The 21,175-nt window shown below is 36.5% G+C and overlaps 1 protein-coding gene across 6 annotated transcripts in view; it reads left to right on the top strand.

The window, feature by feature from the left end:
* UBE2H (ubiquitin conjugating enzyme E2 H) overlaps positions 1-21,175 on the top strand; it is a 98,242-nt gene that overhangs the window by 8,084 nt on the left and 68,983 nt on the right. The window contains exon 1 of one of the 6 annotated variants that reach the window (XM_061165787.1): positions 18,671-18,688. The exons of the other annotated variants lie outside the window; for them this stretch is intronic. The gene's annotated coding sequence lies outside the window, so the exon portion shown is untranslated. Of the gene's footprint in view, positions 1-18,670; positions 18,689-21,175 lie in introns of those variants that run through there. 6 annotated transcript variants of the gene reach the window in all.

Genomic DNA, 21,175 nt, shown 5'->3' with positions numbered 1-21,175 from the left:
TGCCATAATAAAAAATTAGATGTTGCTTTACTATCACATTTTTATACATCACAAACATTTGAATGTATACTAGTTTATATGCCTGTTGCTCAAAAAATTAACATCTTAACTACTGACAACTGGAATTTTTAGCTTGGCTACCAAGAATAAAGACAACCTATTTTATGTTGGAGTCAGTGACAGTTTATTCACTGGGTGGACTTTGGTTCAATCCTCAAACATGAGGATGGTGCCCTGAGCATATATATTAGTATTATTTCCAGATTGCCAAAGTGTAATTTAAATGCAGTGTAGAAATCTTTGGAAACACAGGCAAGTCAGTCTGTACTTTTGATAGGCTGTTGTTACCTTGGTAATTCTCAGGTGGGGTATGAGAAGAATTGTTATATTTTTATGTGGGTGCTGTGGTTATTATAATTTTTTCTCTGTACCTCATCGGATGCTTTGGAAGCTGGCAGTTGTTCGCAGGCTGGTGCTTGTGGTGGCACCTCCCCATGCCCAACAGAACCCAAATCCTTAAGACCCAGGTGGTGGAAAGTCCCACGGGGCAGTTATATGCTCATGAGGGGTGAAGGATCCTTTTCGCCTTACCCTGCCTTTTAGGTATCTAGGGCATCAAGTGGGTGGTTTGAATAGGTGCTTACTGATCTTTTGACCTGTCCCTCAGAGCAGCCAGGAAGGCATAGGAAAGCCATGTGACGTGGAGAGGCTTGGCTGTACTTTTTCAGGAGGACAGGGATGATTGATGGGTCTGTCTTTGGGCTCTCAAAAGGTACCTGGGCTGTTGCACTTGGAGAAACCATATTTAGGGATTCAGAATATTATTTAATTGATAGGAAATGGAATCTTTATGACTTTTGTTCAACTTCCTGGTTTCCAACTTGTAAACTACTTTTAAGAAGGCATTATGTATCAGAGTAAGAGATACTCCCTATATGAGAAATTGTTATTAATATTGTAAATTGTGCATTTTGGTTTTAGTATTAGGCAAAATGTTTCTTTTTCTGTGTATTATGTTTTTATCATGCATGCTTTTCAAGGCTTCTTGGATGATAACATCTTAGTTGATGTAATATAAATAGAAAATTAGATACAGTGTGTGCCTGGTTCATGTTACTTCAGAAGCAATTGGGTTACTACTCAGCTTAGTGATTTAGTTGTTTCATTCAGATGGTTCAGTATAACTTTGGTTATCTAAATTTTGCTTTTTAATCTATTGACTCTGTTGTATAAACAGTTTTGAAAGATTGATTAATTCAAAGATTTGAGTAAACATTTCCATTGTAGTGTCTGTCTGTAGAAAGTTGACTTGGTTAGAACTGTGTTCATAACAGATCACTAGGTGTAATATAGTTACCTACATTGTTTTATGGTTTTACAGACTACTGAATGTTTAGTACCCTTTGCTAATCAATTAATCTAAATCTGTAAATAAATTAATAAGTCTCCTTGGCAACAAAGCTTGAAACTAGGTCATACTTTTTATTTCATTCGAAAGGAAAGAGACTGAATTTGCTTTTTTCACTAACAAATGGTCACCTTGAGAGTCCTACAAGTGGGATTTGGAACTTGGTCACATCATTAATGCAGATTAAGGCTCCTACAATGAAATCATCCCATGAATTTCTTAGACATTTTGGGTCTTTATTGCAAACTTACATTGAAATGGATGAACACAGAAGGGAAATGTATTTTAAATGCTTGTGGTGTTTTCTGGTGAGAGGAGTTTTAACTGTTTATCTTAATTTGATGACCCATCTCAATGTCGCTTTTGGGTATATTTAAATATATTAAAATGTAGAACATAATGTGTATTTGATAACAGAATCACTGATCTTGACAACTCGATTTTGGCATTATTAGCATCTGTTGATTTTACCAGTTAATTCATTCAGTTCACCAGAGCCACCATCTTAATAATAAGAAAAAAACAAACCCTGTATTTTGCTTTTCTATTCATTTGTATCTTCAGAAATTAAAACAAAAAACAAAATACTTTTCTTTTAAGTCAGGTTTATTTTATGAATGGAAGGAGGAGAGGAAGTAGACCTTTAAGTGTGTTCTTTAGTCTCATTACCTGGATTGCTGCCCATTTCTTCTGGTAGTGAAGAAAGGCCACCCTTGAATGCTGCCTTTGATTATCAAATGATGTATATTTGAGTGTACCTGTATTGAGTCTTTCACCTCCTTGTGAACATTTACTTGCTTTTTTCTTTCTGTAGGCTCTTAAACTAGAATAGACAGATTCTATCAGTCTTTGAGTAATTAATGTGGCTTTTCCTTTGTTTGAGTTTTAGCTAAGGGTTTTATACTATGTTAACAGTGACATATCAGGAAGACTATTGGTGACTGAAAAAGACTAAATTCTTTTCATATATTTCATTTTGTATGTCTGTTTTCTATTAGTGTGCCTCTCTTATATTGTGACTAATTTCTAGAAATCAGACAAAAGAGCTGAATTTACTGGCAGGAAAGTACACAAATAAGCCTTTGGAGAGAAGGTATTTCCTTAATTAAAAGTAGAAGTAAAGTCAGATTCTTTTTTCTAGAAGTTGGAAAATCAGAATATACTTGGCCTGTTTCACTTTGTGCAATTTGGCATTTATTTATCAAACTTGAACTTACTTATGCTAAAATCATATAGTAGTTTACAACTTTGATACCCATTCTCCGGTATAAATAGGCTGTGCCTTAGATTTGCCCTAACTCTGTTCAGTGAAGTGAGACATGGTGGAACTTGGCACCTTAATCTTGAGTTCTTACACTTTAAAGATCTTCATCTCTCATCAGTGTAGAGAATTTGGTTTTTCTAACTGGTTTTATGCAATCTGGCCAGTGTTTCTGAGATTCAGGAGCTGCTAACTATTTAAGTCCTCAAGGTAGGAAGTCTAGAGGTCCCTCTCAGCATCCTCCTGTGCTCTTCAGGCAAGGTAAATGGGGGTCTCCTGCCCCTTGGGAGCTTACTCCCAGGATTAAATTTTAGTGCTTTTACATCTTTTCTTTTTTGACCACACCACATGGACATGCAGGACCTTAGTTCCCCAACCAGGGATCAGACCCATGCCCCATGCAGTGAAAGCATGGAATCCTAACCTCTGAACCTCCAGGGGATTGGGTTGCCCCCTTTGCATCTTGTAACTCAAAGAATGACTAAGAAAATACCATATCAACTTGTGCTTATTCTCCGTTTTGGGGGTTGGTCTGATCTGTGTGCTTAAGCCTGTGAACTGGATTATCTTAACTGACAAGAGATACATGTCTTATTTTTCTGCTTAATGGGAAATAGAAATCTTTTTTATAGAATCAAAAATTAGTGTATGATTTATGCTTTTAAATTGGGGCTTATTATTTGAAAGAATTGAGTAAAATGTAACAATGTTAGTCTGTCAGTTTCGGGCTGTTTTAGTTCTCAAATGTCATTCTTAGAGTGTTTTGTCAGCTCTGATGAAGTTCTGATGGCATTTTATTATTTGAAGTTAAATTTTAGTAGATGTTACACTTTCATAGATATTTTAACCTGTTTTTCTACTTGGAGAAAACTTGGAATGCAGATAATAGTATCCAAAGCCCTTTTTAAATATGAGGGCTCCTTGTAATTGAAAGTTGAAAGTAATAATTGTATTCTTTTTAGGCAATATCATTTGTGGCCTTAGGTAACACTTTGAGAAATACTAATGCTTGGCTATACTTCTTCAGACTAGGAGAGTAAACTTGGGTAACTTTGTTTTTGTTATTGATAGAAAAAATAGAAGCCAAAGTTGACATAAGGAATCTGCTTTTCATCTGTGACTTATGAAATCAGTTTTGCTACTTATAGTCACATTTATTACATGAAAAATAGATTTAAAGCAGTATATAGCCCAGTGCCTCAGTTAATCCTATTTATGAGTATATCATAAAGAAAATTTTGACTTAAATAGGTTTTAGTATAAATGTTCTGATACCTCTTTACAACAGTAGAGTAGATGGCGTTGTATTTGGTATTCTTGAGATGTCTGAATTGTATGTGCCCTGTCAATAATTTTAGAAGAAAGTAAGCCTTGTAAAAAGTACCTGATTTATGGAAGCTTTTATCAAGATAGAATGGCAGCATGCTGTTCCTTTCAAAATTTTATGTATTTAATTACCTGAATTATATTTCAGATTTTAAAAGGTAAACTTAGGGAATGTGGGTATAATTGAGTAAAAGAATATGCCCAGAGCCACGATAGGATCCCATAAGAGTTTGAGACAGTTCAGTATTTAAGCATTTAAATATCTTTTTACCTTTGTCCTTTATTTATTTATTTTTTTCAGATCATAGTTTAAATTTTGACATAGAGATATTTCTGTTATAATGCCACAAATGCATTACTGAAATACCTTGCATTCTGCAAAATAATGAAGTGGAAATAATAGTGCTTATAGACACCTTTATGTCTTAATACTCTCCAGGTATTGAAGATATGTCTGTTGAAGAAAATTTAGTTGCCAACATTTTTATTGATACTTAAACTGAGTGTCTGTAGTCATTCAGTTTTGCTTTGTGTTATGGTAATTTTAATTATTAGTCTCAAGACGGTCAAGGATGTGCAAACACTTTAGATACTTAGTTTTTTTATAAGTTGGGGTGATTTTAACAGAAGACTTGGGATGTAAGCTGCCCTTCTTATTTTCTACTGATTTGCCTTAATGTTTTGATAGCTTTTTTATTTTTAAAGATAAACTTATAATTTTAGATCTACAGAGAAGTTGCAAAGATCAGAGAGTTCTTAGGCCCTACCCAATTCTAGTTACCCCTGTGTTATTTATATTACTGAGGCACGTGTTTCAAAACTAAGAAATCAATGTTGGTATGTTACTATAAACTAAACTCCAGACTTTATTCAGATTTCACCAGTTTTTCCATGAACATATTTTTTTCTGTTGCAGGTTTTCTGTATTAGTGGTCACATCTCCTTAGCCTTCTCTAGTCTGTGACAGTTTCTCTTTGTTTTGCATGAACCTGACTGTTTTGGAGCACTGGTCAGGCAGTTTTTGGAGTGTCCAATTCCAGTCTATCTGATTTTTTTCTCCTCATGGTTAGACCTCATAATAGTGAGGTATTAAAATTTAGCCAAACTTCTTGTGGGGTTTGGAAAGAATACGGCAGAGGTGAAGGGCCCTTTTTATCCCAGTGAGGTGTGTATGGGGGGGTACCTATGTCCTCGTGACCTCACTGGTGGTGTTAACTTTGGTCCGCTTGGCTTAGGTTGCACTTGCCAAGTTTCTCCACTGTAAAGTTACTGTTTTCCCCTTCTGTATTCTATTCTTCAGAAGCTAGTCACCAATGTGAAAGTGAAAGTCGCTCGGCCGTGTCCAACTTTTTGTGACCCCCATGGAGTATGCAATCCATGGAATTCTCCAGGCCAGAATACTGCAGTGGGCAGCCTTTCCCCTCTCCAGGGGATCTTCCCAACCCAGGGATTGAACCCAGGTCTCTTGCATTGCAGGTGGATTCTTTACCAGCTGAGCCACAAGAAAACCCAAGAATACTGGAATGGGTAGCCTATCCCTTCTCCAGCTGGTCTTCCCGACCCAGGAATTGAACAGGGGTCTTCTGCATTGCAGGTGGATTCTTTACCAAGTGTTAGCTGACTGTCAAGGAGGCCAGAGGAGTTAGGCTTCACCTCCTAGAGGGAGTAATTTTTTTTGTTTTGTTTTGTTTTTTTGAGTAATTGTTTTTGACTTTTGATTGTAACACAATAGTGCATTAATCTCAGTTATTGGTGGATTTTGTACAGAACTTACTCTTGAGTGGAGTGTAAGTGGTACTGCCTTTTTCAAAAAATAAAATGGGATGTAGATATATGAGAATGTGGTCTTGGAGCGCACGGATTTAGTGGGTTTGGTTATTTAGCAATTTGCATGGCAAATTTATCTTTCAACATTTGGCTGTTTTTAGATCTAGAATAACATGTGGAAATGAAGATAAACTTAGGATGAGTTGCAAAGGTGTTAGTTAAAAACCTTATAACTCAAGAAATTCTATCATCTTGAGTTTTAGATCAGAAAGAGAACTTGGGTGTGAGATAGTGATAAAATGTTATTACATTCTGTATATCTTTTTGTTGTTAACTAGTTATATAGTTAACTTAGAAAAATAATATATTATTAGCTGTGAATTCTAGCAAAGGGTCCTTATTTTGACCGATTGAAACATTTTATTCTCTCTTAAAGGGGTGTATTTTTCGCCATTTTGATCTTTTTCTCTTGTTTTTGGCACTTCTATTTGTAGTTTCAATGAAAACTTTGATATAATTATAGTTGAAAGTTTTAACCCAGAAATTAAATTATTATGGAAAGATAAACTGCATAGAACTTCTTGAGAATTTTCAAAGCAATTGAATCTTTACTTCTTTAATTAAGAGAACTTGTTTGACTTTGACTTTGACAGTTTTTGGTGTATTTTGACTGTTTTTTTTTGTTGTTGCTGCTGTTTTCTCCTTTTCCCCTAGGAATAACACTGATTTTCATATGATAAAAGTCTTAAAGTATTTACAATACATTGTTTTCTTGAGCAGAGTATATTTATAGTTGAGGTTATTGGGTAGGTGACTTCTGAAAAAGTAATAATGAGATATTAAAATTTGACCAAACCCATTTGATTTCTAGGCTCAAAAGTTAAGCTAAAGTATTTAGCTCTCAGGGGCTTCCTTTGAAGATAGTGAGGAAGAATGGTAGAAACTGAATGTTAATGGTAAATATCTTGCTAGTTATAAATATTGTAATATTTGTAGTGGTAAGAAATTATTTTAAGACTGTAGAAAATAGTTCAGAATTTATGTTTCAACTCATGAGGACGCCTGGGTTTTTCGCATGTAAGTCAGAAGTGTTTGTAACCAGCTGTTTATTGTTTCAGTAACTCTGGTGGTGCATTTTTAGACCTTTGACCTTAATGCCAGCACCTGCTTGTCATGTCAGTGCTAAGAGGCAGTGGTGTAACACTTAGTGACATCTTACTGGTTTGATGACTCTGGGCAGATGTTCAGCTGGTTCTTTCTTTTGTACTCCTTTTTTCTTTGCTCACTTTCTTAAGTTTGAGTACCCTGGAAGGCCTTTTTTTTTTTTTTTTTAAGTTTCTTTGTTTGTTTATTCATTCATTTTGGTCATGCTGAGTGGCTTGTGGGATCTTAGTTCCCTGACCAGGAATTGAACCATCACCCTTGGCAGTGAAAGTGCAGAGTCCTAACCACTGGACCAGCAGGGAATTCCCAAGAATATTTTTTTAGAGCAGTTTTAGGTTCACCGCAAAATTGAAGGGAAAGGTACAAAGATTTCCTGTATCCCCTTGCCCCACTCATAAACAGCCTCCCCTCTTATCAGTATCCCCTCCCAGAGTGGGGCATTTGTTACAGTTGATGAACCTACACTGGCACATCATTATCACTCAGAGTCCAAAGTTTATACTAGGGTGCACTCAGTGTTGTGCATCTGTGGGTTTGGACACGTGTATAACAACATGTATCTGTCACTGTGGTATCATACAGAGTATTTTCACTGTCCTAAAAATCCTCTGTGCTCTTCCTGTTCACTCTTCCTTCCCTATCCCAGCCCCTGGCAAGTCCTCATCTTTTTACAGTCTTAGTTTTATCTTCTCCAGAATCATACAGTAGGTAGGCTTTTCAGATTGGCTTATTTCACTTAACAATTTGCATTTAAGTTTCCTTCATGTCTCTTTTTGGCCCAATTCTTTTTAGAGGTGAATAATAATCTGTTGTCTAGATGTACCACAGTTTATCCATTCACCTTGGTGAGCCATTTTTTTGTGACCAGAGCTAATAATAACTTTTAATTGTTTTTCCAGTTTCGCTTTTGTACTTTAAAAAACAAAAAACAAAAAACTCTTAGTAGCAAGTAGCTGAATTTTATACAGCTGCCCTGTTCTATCCTCAGTTCTACCTTTCTTATCCCCTGATACTTGTTTTATAACACATTACTTCTCATTCTAATATATTTCACATTTATTCTGTTAGAAGCATTGCGTTGAGATGTTATGACCCACTTTTTATGAGCTGCACAGATTGGTTGAAAGTGCTGAGATGATAGCATTAAGTCCTTCTAGTGACAGGTCTGGAGCCCATGAAAGTTTCTCATGCTTTCGTCCCTTCTAGCACATATTCAGCCTTGCATATGAAGTAGGTGCTCAGGAAACACCTGTTCAATGAATTCTGATAAGTAATATACCACAGGTTTCCACCAAGTCCTTGCTTAGATCAGTTTTAGACTAAACATTGTTTCTATATAGAAACAATATGGAAATCTCACAGGAGGGAGGCAGATCTCCTTCACATGATGAGGACTGAAGTTCTTTTATGTGCAGGTGCCATCTGCCATTTCTGTACACTGTTCATTTTTCCACATATAATATGTATTTGTGTTCTGAAATTGTCCCAAATGGTAATACTTTAGTTTATTAAATGGCATTTTCCGAGGAGTTCTTTTTAAAAATTCTTTGATTGCTGGTTTTATTTAAGATAAAAGGAAATTTTTAAGATTGGGAAAAGAAACAGCTGAAACTTTGGTTTCTCCGTTTGTGAAATAGAATACCTTAAACTCATCATATCCTTTAGCTTATTAGTACTCTTATTTTGTACTTTATAAATTGTCTCAAGTTCTCCCTTACAAATTAGTAGTTCTAGAGATGACTTTTACTGTCTTAATATTTGATACCGTGAACTTGTTGGTCTGTTCAGGATTTCGTTGAGGACCTTTATTTTGTATTTATTTTTACCTTTTACCCATACTCTGTGAGGAAAGAGGAGATTTTAAGAAGTGCTTTAACAGCTCACGCGTGCTGTAAAAGTTATATGTGGCCTATTTTTAATTAGGCAGGATCATGGAAGGAATACTTTGTAATAGTTGGATTTAAAAAAAATCCTTTTTATTGAGGTATAGTTGATTTAAAATGTTGTGTTAGTTTCTGTTATACAGCAAAGTGATTCAGTTACATATGTGTGTGTGTACTTTTTCATATTCTTTTCCATTATGGTTTATCCCAAGATAGTTTTCTGTGCTATAAAGTAGAACTTTGTTGTTTATCCATGCTATATATTGATATGGTAGTTTGTATCTGCTAATCCCAAACTCCTAGTTTATCCCTCTCTCACACCCTTTCCCCTTTGGTAACCTTGTTTTCTATGCCTATGAGTCTGTTTCTGTTCGGGAAATAAGTTCGTTTGTGTCATATTTTAGATTCCACCTGTTAAGTGATATCATGTGTGAGTACATGTATTAGTGTCATTCTTTTGTATGATGATCTCTAGGTCCATCCATGTTGTTGCAGATGTCATTTCATTCTTTTCTGTGGCTGAGTAGTATTGTGTTATGTATGCCACATCCTCATCCATTCATTTGCTGGGCATTTGCTTCTATGTCTTTGTTATAGAGAGATATTTAAAAGCTCATTTTACAAATGCAGAACTTGAGGTTTAATGGTATATTTAAACTGTATATACACATGAGTATACTTTTTTTTCTTTCTGTGTGCACGCACAGGCTCTAAGGGAAGAACAAATTTTTGCTCCTTAGGTTTTTGGTAAGTTCTTCAGTCGTTTGAATTCTCTAACACAGAGGTTCCAGAATTGCCTGCCTGGGGATCCCCAGGATACTTTCAGGGAGATGATAAAGCAAAAACTTGTTTCATAGTTACATTAATTAATTTTTTTGCCTTTTTCTGTTTTTTTCAGTAGTGGTATTTCATACTGATGATGCAAGGCCAAAACCAATAATGGATTAAACTATGAAAGGCTTGGAACTTCTCTAGCAATCCAGTGGGGTGCAGATTCAGTCCCTGGTGGAGAAACTAAGATCCTGCAGGCCACATGACACCACCACCCCGCCCCCACCATCGAACCTGTAGCACACCAAAACCGTATTAGTGGTTGGCATATTTTTCGCCACCATACATCTACAGTTTTTAAAAAAGGCATTTTCACTTGAACATGCTCTTGATAAGGAGTAACTTATCAAAACAGGTACTCGAAATTTTGACAATTACTCAGATTTTTAACTCTCAAGTACCTGTCTCTCTAGGTGGTGTATTCTGTTGTGTTATGGGGAGCACTTTTCCTGCATACTGAAAGTATGGTGGTGGTTTCCAGAAAAAGCACATAGGTGACTTGCTAGCCAAACTACCTGCTTTTTTTTTTTTTTTTTTAATGGAACACCATTTGAACTTGAAAGTGTGACTGACTGACAAACTGGTTATTCAGACTTGGATGTGTGGCATATGTTTTCTCAGAAAGGAACAAAGTGAGCCCATCACTTTAAGCAAAGCTGATGATGTATGTTGCCAGTGATAATAATATAGGCTTTAAAGTGAATATCAGAATTTGGAAAAACTTGTATCTGCACCACATGCTTGACAGTTGTCTAATACTTAGACATTTCTGATGGGATCAGTGGTGATAGTAACGTGATTTTTTTGATGTTGTGTGATGAAATGTGTCAATGTTGAGAAGATTTATAGAAGTCAGTAAATCAGTATTTTCTTTCTTTTTTTTTTTCTTTTTTTTCTTTTCTAAACCAGTATTTTCTAAATGGCCAGTGCATGATAGAAAGTCATGTGTTGGGTAAAAGATTTGTTTCAAATGCAAAGTAGAGCAGTGGATTTTAATGTAACTGTGAAAATTTCATTTGTACTCTTTCAGATTCCACATTGCAGGTAGCCTTTAGGAATCTACCACTTGTCAAGTTTAGGTGTAATACCAGAAGAATGTTCAGAATTTTCTGAAAAATCTGTTAAACTACTCTTCTGTCTCCTAACTACATTTGAAACATACTGTACCAAGTTGAATGCAGAGGCAAATTTAGAATCCAGCTCACTTCTATTAAGCTAGACATTAAAGAGATTTGCTAAATTGTTATTTTTTTTGAAATTTTTTCCCATAAAAATGATGTTAACATCCATAAGATTTATTAGTAGTTTTAAATGAATTAATGTTTAAAAAATTTTAAATGATAAATATCAGTAGATATTTAAACCAAAAAAGCTCTTTGGGGGTCATCAGTTTTTTTTTTTAGTTTTTAAAAAATTTTTCAATTTTTTGGCCTGCGCTGAGTCTTTGTTGCTGTACAGAGGCCTTTTCGAGTTGTGTTACGTGGGCTTCTCCTGTGGGAGCTTCTCGCTACAGAGCATGGGCTCTGGGCCGCACAGACGTTAGTATTTGCATCAGGCAGGCTCAGTATTTGTGGCACACAGGCTTAGTTGCTCTGTGGCGTGTGAGATTTTCTGGGACCAGGAATCAAACCTGTATCCCCTGCTTTGGCAGGCAGATTCTTGACACTGAACCACCAGGTAGTCCAGGGTCATCAATTTTATAAGTGAAAAGGGTGCTAAGAACAAAAAGTTAGAGAACTGCTACCCTAACAGACGTGTGTCAATAGAGAAGTTGTCATGTTGTTGTAAAGCCTAGGATGCGTTTTATTTGTACCTAGTATAGCGTTGGCAAAATAGTAGGTTCTTTAATAACATATTTGAATCAGATTGAATTGAATTATACAGTAAACCATGTAAATACACATTTACCCAAGAAGGAAAATAGGTGTGTGAAGATGGCAAGTGTTTTTATATTAGCAAAGAATGTCAGGTTTACACCGTACTTCATAGATTCTAAGGCATTTTTTTTCCCCTTAACATCTTTGAGATGTCTTAGAATTGGTTGTGAGTCAGTTTGTCAGCTCTTTTCTTTCTTGGTGTGTCATAGATGTCATGAAATAAGATAGTGCTTGTGTGGAGATGAGGAAACACATTGGGTAGCAGTTTACTTCTTGGGCTTCAGGGTATGATGCATTAAATGTTTTTATCGGGCAGAGTTGACTATGGGCAGTTGACAATGGGTCCATTGTCAGAATATTCCATTTGTAAAGCAGGTATCTTTATTCCAAGCTGGAAGACTATAATCCTAGAATTCAGGCTTTTAAAATAAAATGTAAGACATGGTGTTAATTTTGTTTTTTATATATAAAGCTTTTTGTTTTTCTGTTTAATCATAATGTTGGACCACAGTGGTGAGTATTGAGTTATTTTCATTTCTGTTGTAAAGCGGGCTTTGGAAGGTTTTACTGTGTAGCTCTTAAAAATGAATGAAGGAGAGTAGCAGAATTAAGGTTTTTTAAAAAATTTTTTCAATTAAAAATTTCTTAATCTATTTACTGAAGCTTGAGGAAGTTTACAAGTTTACTTTTGGCATCTGTATTTTTTTAATCTACATATTTATTTATTTATTGGCCGTGCTGGGTCTTTGTTGCTGCGTGGGCTTTCTCTGGTTGCCGTGAGCAAGGGCGACTCTAGTTGCCACGCACAGCCGTCTCATTTCTGTGGCTTCTCTTGTTGCAGAGCACAGGCTCTGGAGTGTGGGCGTCAGTAGTTGTGGCGCACAGACTTAGCTGCTCCTCGGCATGTGGAATTTTCCTGGACCAGGGATTGAACCAATGTCCCCAACATTGCAAGGCAGATTCTTAGCCACTGGACCACAAGGGAAGCCCTGGCATCTGTTACTCTAAGTCTGAAGACTGTTAATTTGTATTCTGCATGATTTCATGAGGACCTGTGAGGTACAGATACTCATTTCTTCATCTTTAGAGCATTTTCTGTTCTGTTAAATAATTCTAGTAAAAGATAAATTACTAGGTTCTATTATTAACCTTGTGCCTCTGTTTGTGCTGGTTTCGTTGCTAAGTTGTCTGTGACTCTGTGACCCCATGGACTGCAGCCTGCCAGACTGTCCATGGGCTTTCTCAGGCAAGAATACTGAAGTAGGTTGCCATTTCCTTCTCCAGTGCCTCTGTTTAATTCTATGTCTATAAATAATGAATAGGACCATGATATGAAGATATAAAGGTATTTAGAAATAGTATTCTTAAAAATAAGTGTAAAAAGAGAGTTAGAGCCTGGAAAAGTGAGGAGTTAAGTCTGCTAGAGAAGGAGGAAGCTGAATGTCATAGAGACCGGAGGTAAATAAGCAAAAAGGCGCCTGTGGGGATGGCAGGTGGTTGGTGGCTTAGATTGATGAAAGGATCAGAGGCTGTACATTTGTCACTGTAAATATGTATATATTAGAGTGCAGTGTGTGTGATCAGGATTATATGAGTTGCTATAAGGTGAATTCAGTTCAGTTCAGTCGCTCAGTCATGTCCGACTCTTTGCTACCCCATGAACCGCAGCACTCCAGGCCTCCCTGTCCATCACCAGCTCCCAGAGTCCACCCAAACCCATGTCCATCGAGTCGGTGATGCCATCCAACCATCTCATCCTCTGTTGTCCCCTCTCCTCCTGCCCTCAATCTTTCCCAGCATCACGGTCTTTTCCAGTGAATCAGCTCTTCGCATCAGGTGGCCAAAGTATTGGAGTTTCAGCTTCAACATCAGTCCTTCCAATGAACACCCAGGACTGATCTCCTTTAGGATGGACTGGTTGGATCTCCTTGCAGTCCAAGGGCCTCTCAAGAGTCTTCTCCAACACCACAGTTCAAAACCATCAATTCTTCGGTGCTCGGCTTTCTTTATAGTCCAGCTCTCACATCCATACATGACTTCTGGAAAAACCATAGCCTTGACTAGACGGACTTTTGTTGGCAACGTAATGTCTCTGCTTTTTAGTATGCTGTCTAGGTTGGTCATAACTTTTCTTCCAAGGAGTAAGCATCTTTTAATTTCATGGCTGCAATCACCATCTGCAGTGATGTTGGAGCCAAAAAAAATAAAGTCAGCCACTGTTTCCACTGTTTCCCCATCTATTTTCCATGAAGTGATGGGACTGGATGCCATGATCTTAGTTTTCTGAATGTTGAACTTTAAGCCAACTTTTTCATTCCCCTCTTTCACTTTCATCAAGAGGCTCTTTAGTTCTTCACTTTCTGCCATAAGGGTGGTGTCATCTGCATATCTGAGGTTATTGATATTTCTCATGGCAATCTTGATTCCAGCTTTTGCTTCCTCCAGCTCAGCATTTCTCATGATGTACTCAGCATATAAGTTAAATAAGCAGGGTGACAATATAAGCCTTGACGTACTCCTTTCTTGATTTGGAACCAGTCTGTTGGTCCATGTCCAGTTCTAACTGTTGCTTCCTGACCTGCATACAGATTTCTCAAGAGGCAGGTCAGGTAGTCTGGTATTCCCATATCTTTGGCTGAGCTTTTTTTTTTTTTTAACCTTTTATCATCTAATGGACACTGTGGAACCAGTAGGGTACACCTGATACTTGCTAGAGGTATGATCTCTCATCTTTAGTAAACCCAAGAAGGACTCTTGGTAAAAAGAATTTACACACATAGGTTGTTGAAATCTGATCATGAATTGGCAGGATTTTAATGGTGTTAGAAGGGAATGCATGGATTTTATGGCATGTTATATGAGAATGATTAAGGTAATGTTTTGAAATGCATATACTTTTCCAGATATGTACTACTTTTGAAAAATTACAGTGGGATGACTGTAGGTTTCAGTGACATACTTAGATTTGCATCTGCATTTGGTTTCCTTATCCAAAAAGTGAAGAAAATACATTATAGAGTTGCATGAAGGATTATTTGAAATAATGTTTGTAAATGTGTTTACTGTGTATTTGCTTAGTTAACACAGGAATTGTAATTGGCTAAGGTGGCGCTAGTGGTAAAGAACCCGCCTGCCAGTGCAGGAGACATAAGAGATGCAGGTTCGATCCCTGGGTCTGGAAGATTCCCTGGAGAAGCGCATGGTAACCCACTCCAGTATTCTTGCCTGGAGAATCCCATGGACAGAGGAGCCTGGCAGGCTACATTCCCTAGGATTGCACAGAGTCAGACATGACTAAAGCGATGTCACATGCATGCATACTAGTAAAAGATCTAAAATAATGTATCTGTAACATAGAGTTAGCAGGTTGGCAGATAAGGACAGGGTTGATGTTGGCAATGATCCAGCTTCCTTCTGTTTTTTTTTTTTTTTCCCCCCAGCTGTCTTTGTGTGTGGCTCACTTCCTTAAGGGGTCTTCCTATTGTCACATTAATGTTTCATGCAAGAGGAGGAAGAAAGGGGTGAACAAGGTGAAAGGGATATGAACTAGGTAAGACAGCTCTTCCCCTTCCCTTGAACTCCAAGGAGATTTTCTGAACATCCTTTCCAACAAATTGCACTTCTTATATCCCAGGCACAACATGTAAACTGACCAACCTTATAGCTGCAAGGGAGGCTGGGAAACACTGCTTTTTAACTACTTTTTTTTTTTTTTTACTACACTTTAATAAAGTCAGAATTTTATTAGTAAGAAAGAAGGGGAGAATAGGTATTGGGTTGGGAAACCAGCAGTGTTTGGCACAGTAAATGCTAAGTTTTTTTTCTTTCATACATATTTGAGAGCATTATCATTTTAGGCTTGGTTTTCCATACCTTGAATTTTGGTTCACAAAAATTGATCTTTTAACCCTTATTCCATGTCTTCTAGGTTCTGCTTTGTTGGGGGACTGGGATTGTATGATAAATTATTTACTTGGGCATTAAAGAAGAAAAGCCATTCACTTGACACTTTTCATTTATAATTTAGCTGGTATCTTCAAACTTTCACTCAGAGGACCTAATTTGGGAGTGTGGTCACGGGAGGTTGGTGGAGGAGATGCAGCATGTTAGTGTGAAGGATGACTGCCTGAAAGGCTCTTGCCCTTGGCTCCGCTGCTTCTTGCTGTGAAATGTACCTTTCGTGCTCTTCTGGGATATATCTGTTTCCTCACCTATCAAATAAGGAGTTGGCTTAGACATTTTGAGTCTTTGCAACTTGAATACTTTGATTTTATCTGAAGGCATTTTGTGTATAACTCTTACTGTGTGTGTATGTATGTATATACATGTGAAGGAAGTGAAAGGCCTTCACAGCCGTGTGTATACCTGGCATTGCCTTCTAGGGACTAGAGAGTTGAAAATAGCTTTATAGCATAAATTTAAAATCTTATTTTGAATCTTACTATTTTTGCAGATATGGGTAGCAAAAATAAGTAAGTTTTTTCAGTTTAGTACTTTCTTGGTATGAATTTTTACTAGGGCTTTTATGAATTAGGAAACCCTGACATCTTCATTTCTGACTTTGAAATACGGTAGTAAAATGTTGCTTCATATTTAGAAACCTGCATTTAATCTTAAGTTTGTGTAGGAAAAGCCTGTTAAATGCTCTTTCATTTCTAGAAATGGATCCTTGGAATTAGTTGAAGTATTATGAAAATGTAATTATTCAGACTCTCTTCAGAGTTAACTCATCACCTATTTACCTGAGAATACAAGTGCTTAGTTTACCATGTTTAAGTCAAATTTTGACCAACTCTGTGAATGAAGCAGCTGTTATCATTATTGTAGATGATGAAATTGAGGCAAGAGGTTATGGTCCTTCATTGATGATGGGCGCAGCCAAGTTAAGAGAACACTCATTTTGTCCAGGGGGTGAGTGTGTCTTTCATTGTATGTTTTAGGAGAGAAGCTTGTGGTCACCTCATGTCTTGTTTCAGTTTTGTTTTTTGTGTAGAGTGTACTTTGAGAGGTGATACGGTGTAGCAGATGGGAGAAGGCCTGTGTTAGAATTTCTTGAAATAGTTAATGTAGTTTCAATCAGTAAATTTCTTTCATCTTTGTTCTCTGATCCTTGGTGTTATGAACAATATTTGAGAATGCAGCCGTGTTTTAGAACCAGTCCTATCTAATATAAATCAACTCATATCTGTAATTGCTTTTAGGAATATTTTCACTGATAGGTGAAACCAAGGTATTAAATTATAGATCCTTTTACCAAATTTTGGCTTATTGGAAATGTGATTGAGAAAATTGGTTGTCAGTTTTATGATTTTTCTAAATTGCTACATAACTTCTAATCACGTAAAAAGAGTCTAAACTTGTCCACGCTGCCTTAAATAATGACTAGTAATACTATGAAACCAATTCTAGGTTGTCAGTAATACTTACTGGTTAAAATATACTGGTATGCCTTGAATTTAGCTACATTGTAGATATTTTTTCTTTCAGCTATACATTTTTGTGAATAAAACTACAAAAGCAGGTAAAACTTCATTATATTCTGGTTGTTAATTGATAACGGGTAATTCAGATAGAATTGCATGATGTTGGCAGGATTAAGTTTGCACAGCAGGTATTGACTGGAAATTTTTCATTGTAGTTTACTATGAAAAATCTCAGATAAACAAGAGTGGAAGAATATAAACAAATTCTGTATACCTTCTCACTAGACTCAACAATAAGTGTTTTGCCATATTTGCTTAATTATATATTTATAACTAATAAATATATAATTATATGTTTAATATAGATATATAGCATATTTTATAAAAATATATTTATATATAAATATGTAATTATTGGAGAAGGAAATGGCAACCCACTCCAGTGTTCTTGCCTGGAGAATCCCAGGGACGGGGGATCCTGGTGGGCTGCCGTCTATGGGGTCGCACAGTCGGAGACGACTGAAGTGACTTAGCAGCAGCAGCAGCAGCATGTAATTATATATATTTGGTTGAATCATTTCTAAGTTGCAAAAATAATGGCATTTGAGCTTAACTGCTTTTAACATACATCTTCAAAGAGTCATGACTTTTCCTATATAACCATAGAACCATTATCACATCAAATAATTTTAACAATAATTGCACTTAAATCGTGTAACTTCCATGGAGGAAATATTCAAGTAATGAGACTGTTTATTCATTTTCAGAGTAAGAAGGCATATTTTTTTTCTTTAAATAATTTAACAGTATTAAAAAGACAAAGTGCCAAAAGATTACTTTAAAACCAATGCTATCCTAGTAAGGAAAATACTTTTCAGACATTCTAATAATTTATAAATTCAACATTTAAATTAGAATTTAAAGTGGCTGTTACAGCTGCTTATCTTCTAAACATTTAGCAATTTACATAGAATGAACTTGACGTGTACCTATATTCATTGAATTGATTTTTTAAAGCAAAGCAACCAAATGGAACCTAGATTAGCATTCATTCATTGTACATATATTTAGTTTTTACAAAAAACTGCAAAGGTAGGATACATTTTAGTAAATTTTCGGTTGTGTATGATTTTGAAGTATATTCTTTGAATTAACTGAAAGTTGAGCAGAAGGAACCCTTTTGATTTGTTATATATTAAAATCTTTAAGAAATAGATTAATCCATTTTTCTGCCCTCAGAAAATGTGGAATGGTAAGTACAGTTGGACCCTCGAGATTAAAGGCCAGAGGCAGTGATGCGGTCATCCTAATAAAAATTAATAGTGACTGCCGCAGAGGCCATTGCATCAGTTAAGTGAGGCTGTACTTAAGGCTTAATGCAGTGTCTGATCTGTAAGTATTCAAATGCTAGCTTTAAGGAAAAATGTAGAATGTGTATTGATTTGAAGCTGTAAACACCAGGACATTTACAAGATTGCCTTTTTTTTTCCCTTTTGATGTATTCTATTTATTTGCTCATTTAAGAATGTTTTTAAAATGATGAAATTTTTTGAGTACCATAACAAATATGAGGAATAAGAGAATGATAGTAAAAGAGGATCTGTTACCCAGTTTTGTCTGATCTTAACATTTTGCCTTACTGCTTCAGAAGGTTGATTGATAACTTGCGGGTTCTTAGTTTCCCTGACCAGGGATTGAACTTGTGCCCTTGCATTGGAAGTACAGAGTCCTAACCATTGGACTGCCAGGTAATTCCCCAGAAAATTTATTTTTTAAAAAGAAATAAGATCTGATTACTTTCACTCCCCCTTGGAATCCTCCTGGATTTCACTTCCCTGTCTCCATGAAATAGAGGTAGCAACTTTCTTGAATTATCTTTCCAATCATTTTAAAAGACTTTCTAATATATGTATATGTCCATAAATATGTAGCATTATCTTGCATGTTTAAATAAGTGATATCAGTACTTACTACTTTTGAGATTTGATGTTGACAGGAGTAGATCTACTTCATTTGTAACTCACTTTTTTTCCATTATAATATTTACTACTAATCATCATTCTCATTGTTGGTACTTTTACTGCTGTTGCAGTGGTCAGGGAGAGGCATGCGTCTTTGGTGGTCTCCGGTAACTCATTTGTAAAAGTTGCATGCATTTACCATATTTTACTTATCCATTTTGTTAATGTACATTTAGGTTATTTCCAGTTTCTCACCACTATATATAGTGCTGTAAAGAACATTTGTGAGAATCTTTTTGACCACATATGTTTCTCTAGGGCACTATCAGGCTTTTTTGTTTATTGAACACAATAAGAAATGTACTTTGCAATGAGATGCAGCATGTATATAAATAAATGTATATATATATATATACACACATATATATAAAACAGAAACTTTCCTTTTGTAATAATATTTACCCTGAAAAAGTGATTACTCACAAAACCTTGAGATACCTCTCTTAAAAAATGCTAATCAGGCTCTACATTTGACAGATAATGGCTCAGTGTGTATAACTTGAAGCAGAATTGCTGCTCTTAGTGGTGTACATCTTCAGCTTTGACAGACATGAAAAAATTGCTCTTGGAAGTGGTTGTACCAAACTTTACATCTCAGCAGCCTGTGAGACTTCCTGTTTATTCATACCCGCACCAGCACTTGTCTGGCTTTCTAACGTTTGCCAGTCTACTGGATGTGAAAGGGTATCCCAGGGTTTTCTCAGCCTGTTTTCTAATCAAACATTTTGAGTTCCTTTTCTGTCAGACCCTTTGCAAAGGCAGTAGAGATGCTCCCAAGAGAAGAGGCATGGCCTCTCTGTCCTAGGAGAGAGAGGTGAGCTTTGCCAGCCTGTGAGTGGCAGAGGCGTACAGAGGAAGGAGCAGCATGCAGCCCACTGGCGGCTGTTGTTGCACTCCAACAGTTTGCATGGTCTTGAAGAAAGTTTGACCTTGGCCTTGAAAGATGAGCAGGCATTTTCAGACAGCACATGAAAGTTGAAGGACATTCCAGGTGGAGAGGAGGGAACTAGGCAAAGACATAAGAGGTGTAAAACCAGTCATTCAGAGAATTGACTGAGTGTTCATGACTGTGGAGAGTCCCAGGATTGGGCGGCCGAGGGAGAGGAGAAGCTGTGGACCTGTGGGCAGGCTGAAGGAGCTGAGCACTGCCTGCATTCACAGGCGTCAGTGAAAGTTTTAAGTAGGGTATTAAATAGGAGATTTTTTTTTTTTTTAAGTCTAAAATGAATTTTTTGTATTTTAAAAGTTAATCTGGTTTTTGCTTTTAATTTCAGTTTCAGGCTCATCAGCTTGGCTCTTTATTTATTACTGCCTTTTGAAACAGATGATAGAAAGTGGTATTTTTCCTCCGAACTGGAATTGGTCATTTGCTTTCCAGAATAGAAATATTTGTAGCCTAGCATGTGATGCATTCGCTCTCAACCACGCTGCTTGGTTTTAAGTGGGACAGCAAACGATCTTCATGGTATTTTCTTTCTATCGTCAAATAGGTATAGGTTTGCATAGAATTGGTAGCTTTAGGAATTTGTGGTTCTGGACAATCTTTCATGGTGATATTTTCAGTCTTCACTGCGCTCGCTACTTCATAGCAAATACGAGTATAGTTGAAAGAACTTCCTTAAGAAAGCTTGAGTGCTTTCTGTCAATCAACTCTGTGCGTGTATAGATGATATGAGAGGTCTTTCTGAGGTCCTGTCTGCTTTTGGCATCCCTCAGCTGCCATTTCTTTTTCATAGTAGCATTTCATAGAAGCATTTGTCTTGCTTTAAGGCGTGAAAGTTGAGGCCTGCCAGCACCTAGTTTAAATAGGACGATTTTAGAGACCGGGTTAGAGAGAGCAACTGTATTTTAAAATTCTCCATCCCTTAAAAGAATAAATGTTAAATATCTAGCATAGAACAGTTAGCACTCGTAATAAATGTCACACTTGTGTTTGTTTTAAGTAGAGGTATGTTCTTTGAGATGCTGGGTCAACACTGACTACTGCGTAGATGTTATTTTTAATTTAGGAAAATCATATGCAAGTAGATACCTAAAATAACTTTTCTAAACTTTACAGTGCAAAGTCTTTGTTGTTTTTCCTAGCTACTTGATACTCTAAAAATACCCATTTCCCTCCATGAGATCTCTAAAAAAGGCTTTTTATTAGTTTAGGACTTAATCCAAGGAGAGCTCTAATTGAGGGAATCATACCTGGGACTAAAAGAACTAGAC

Source organism: Dama dama, chromosome 18 (assembly GCF_033118175.1).
Source record: "Dama dama isolate Ldn47 chromosome 18, ASM3311817v1, whole genome shotgun sequence".
Taxonomy (NCBI): Eukaryota; Metazoa; Chordata; class Mammalia; order Artiodactyla; family Cervidae; genus Dama; species Dama dama.
Note: the sequence above shows the minus strand (reverse complement) of the source record. Positions and strands in the feature narration are given on the sequence as shown.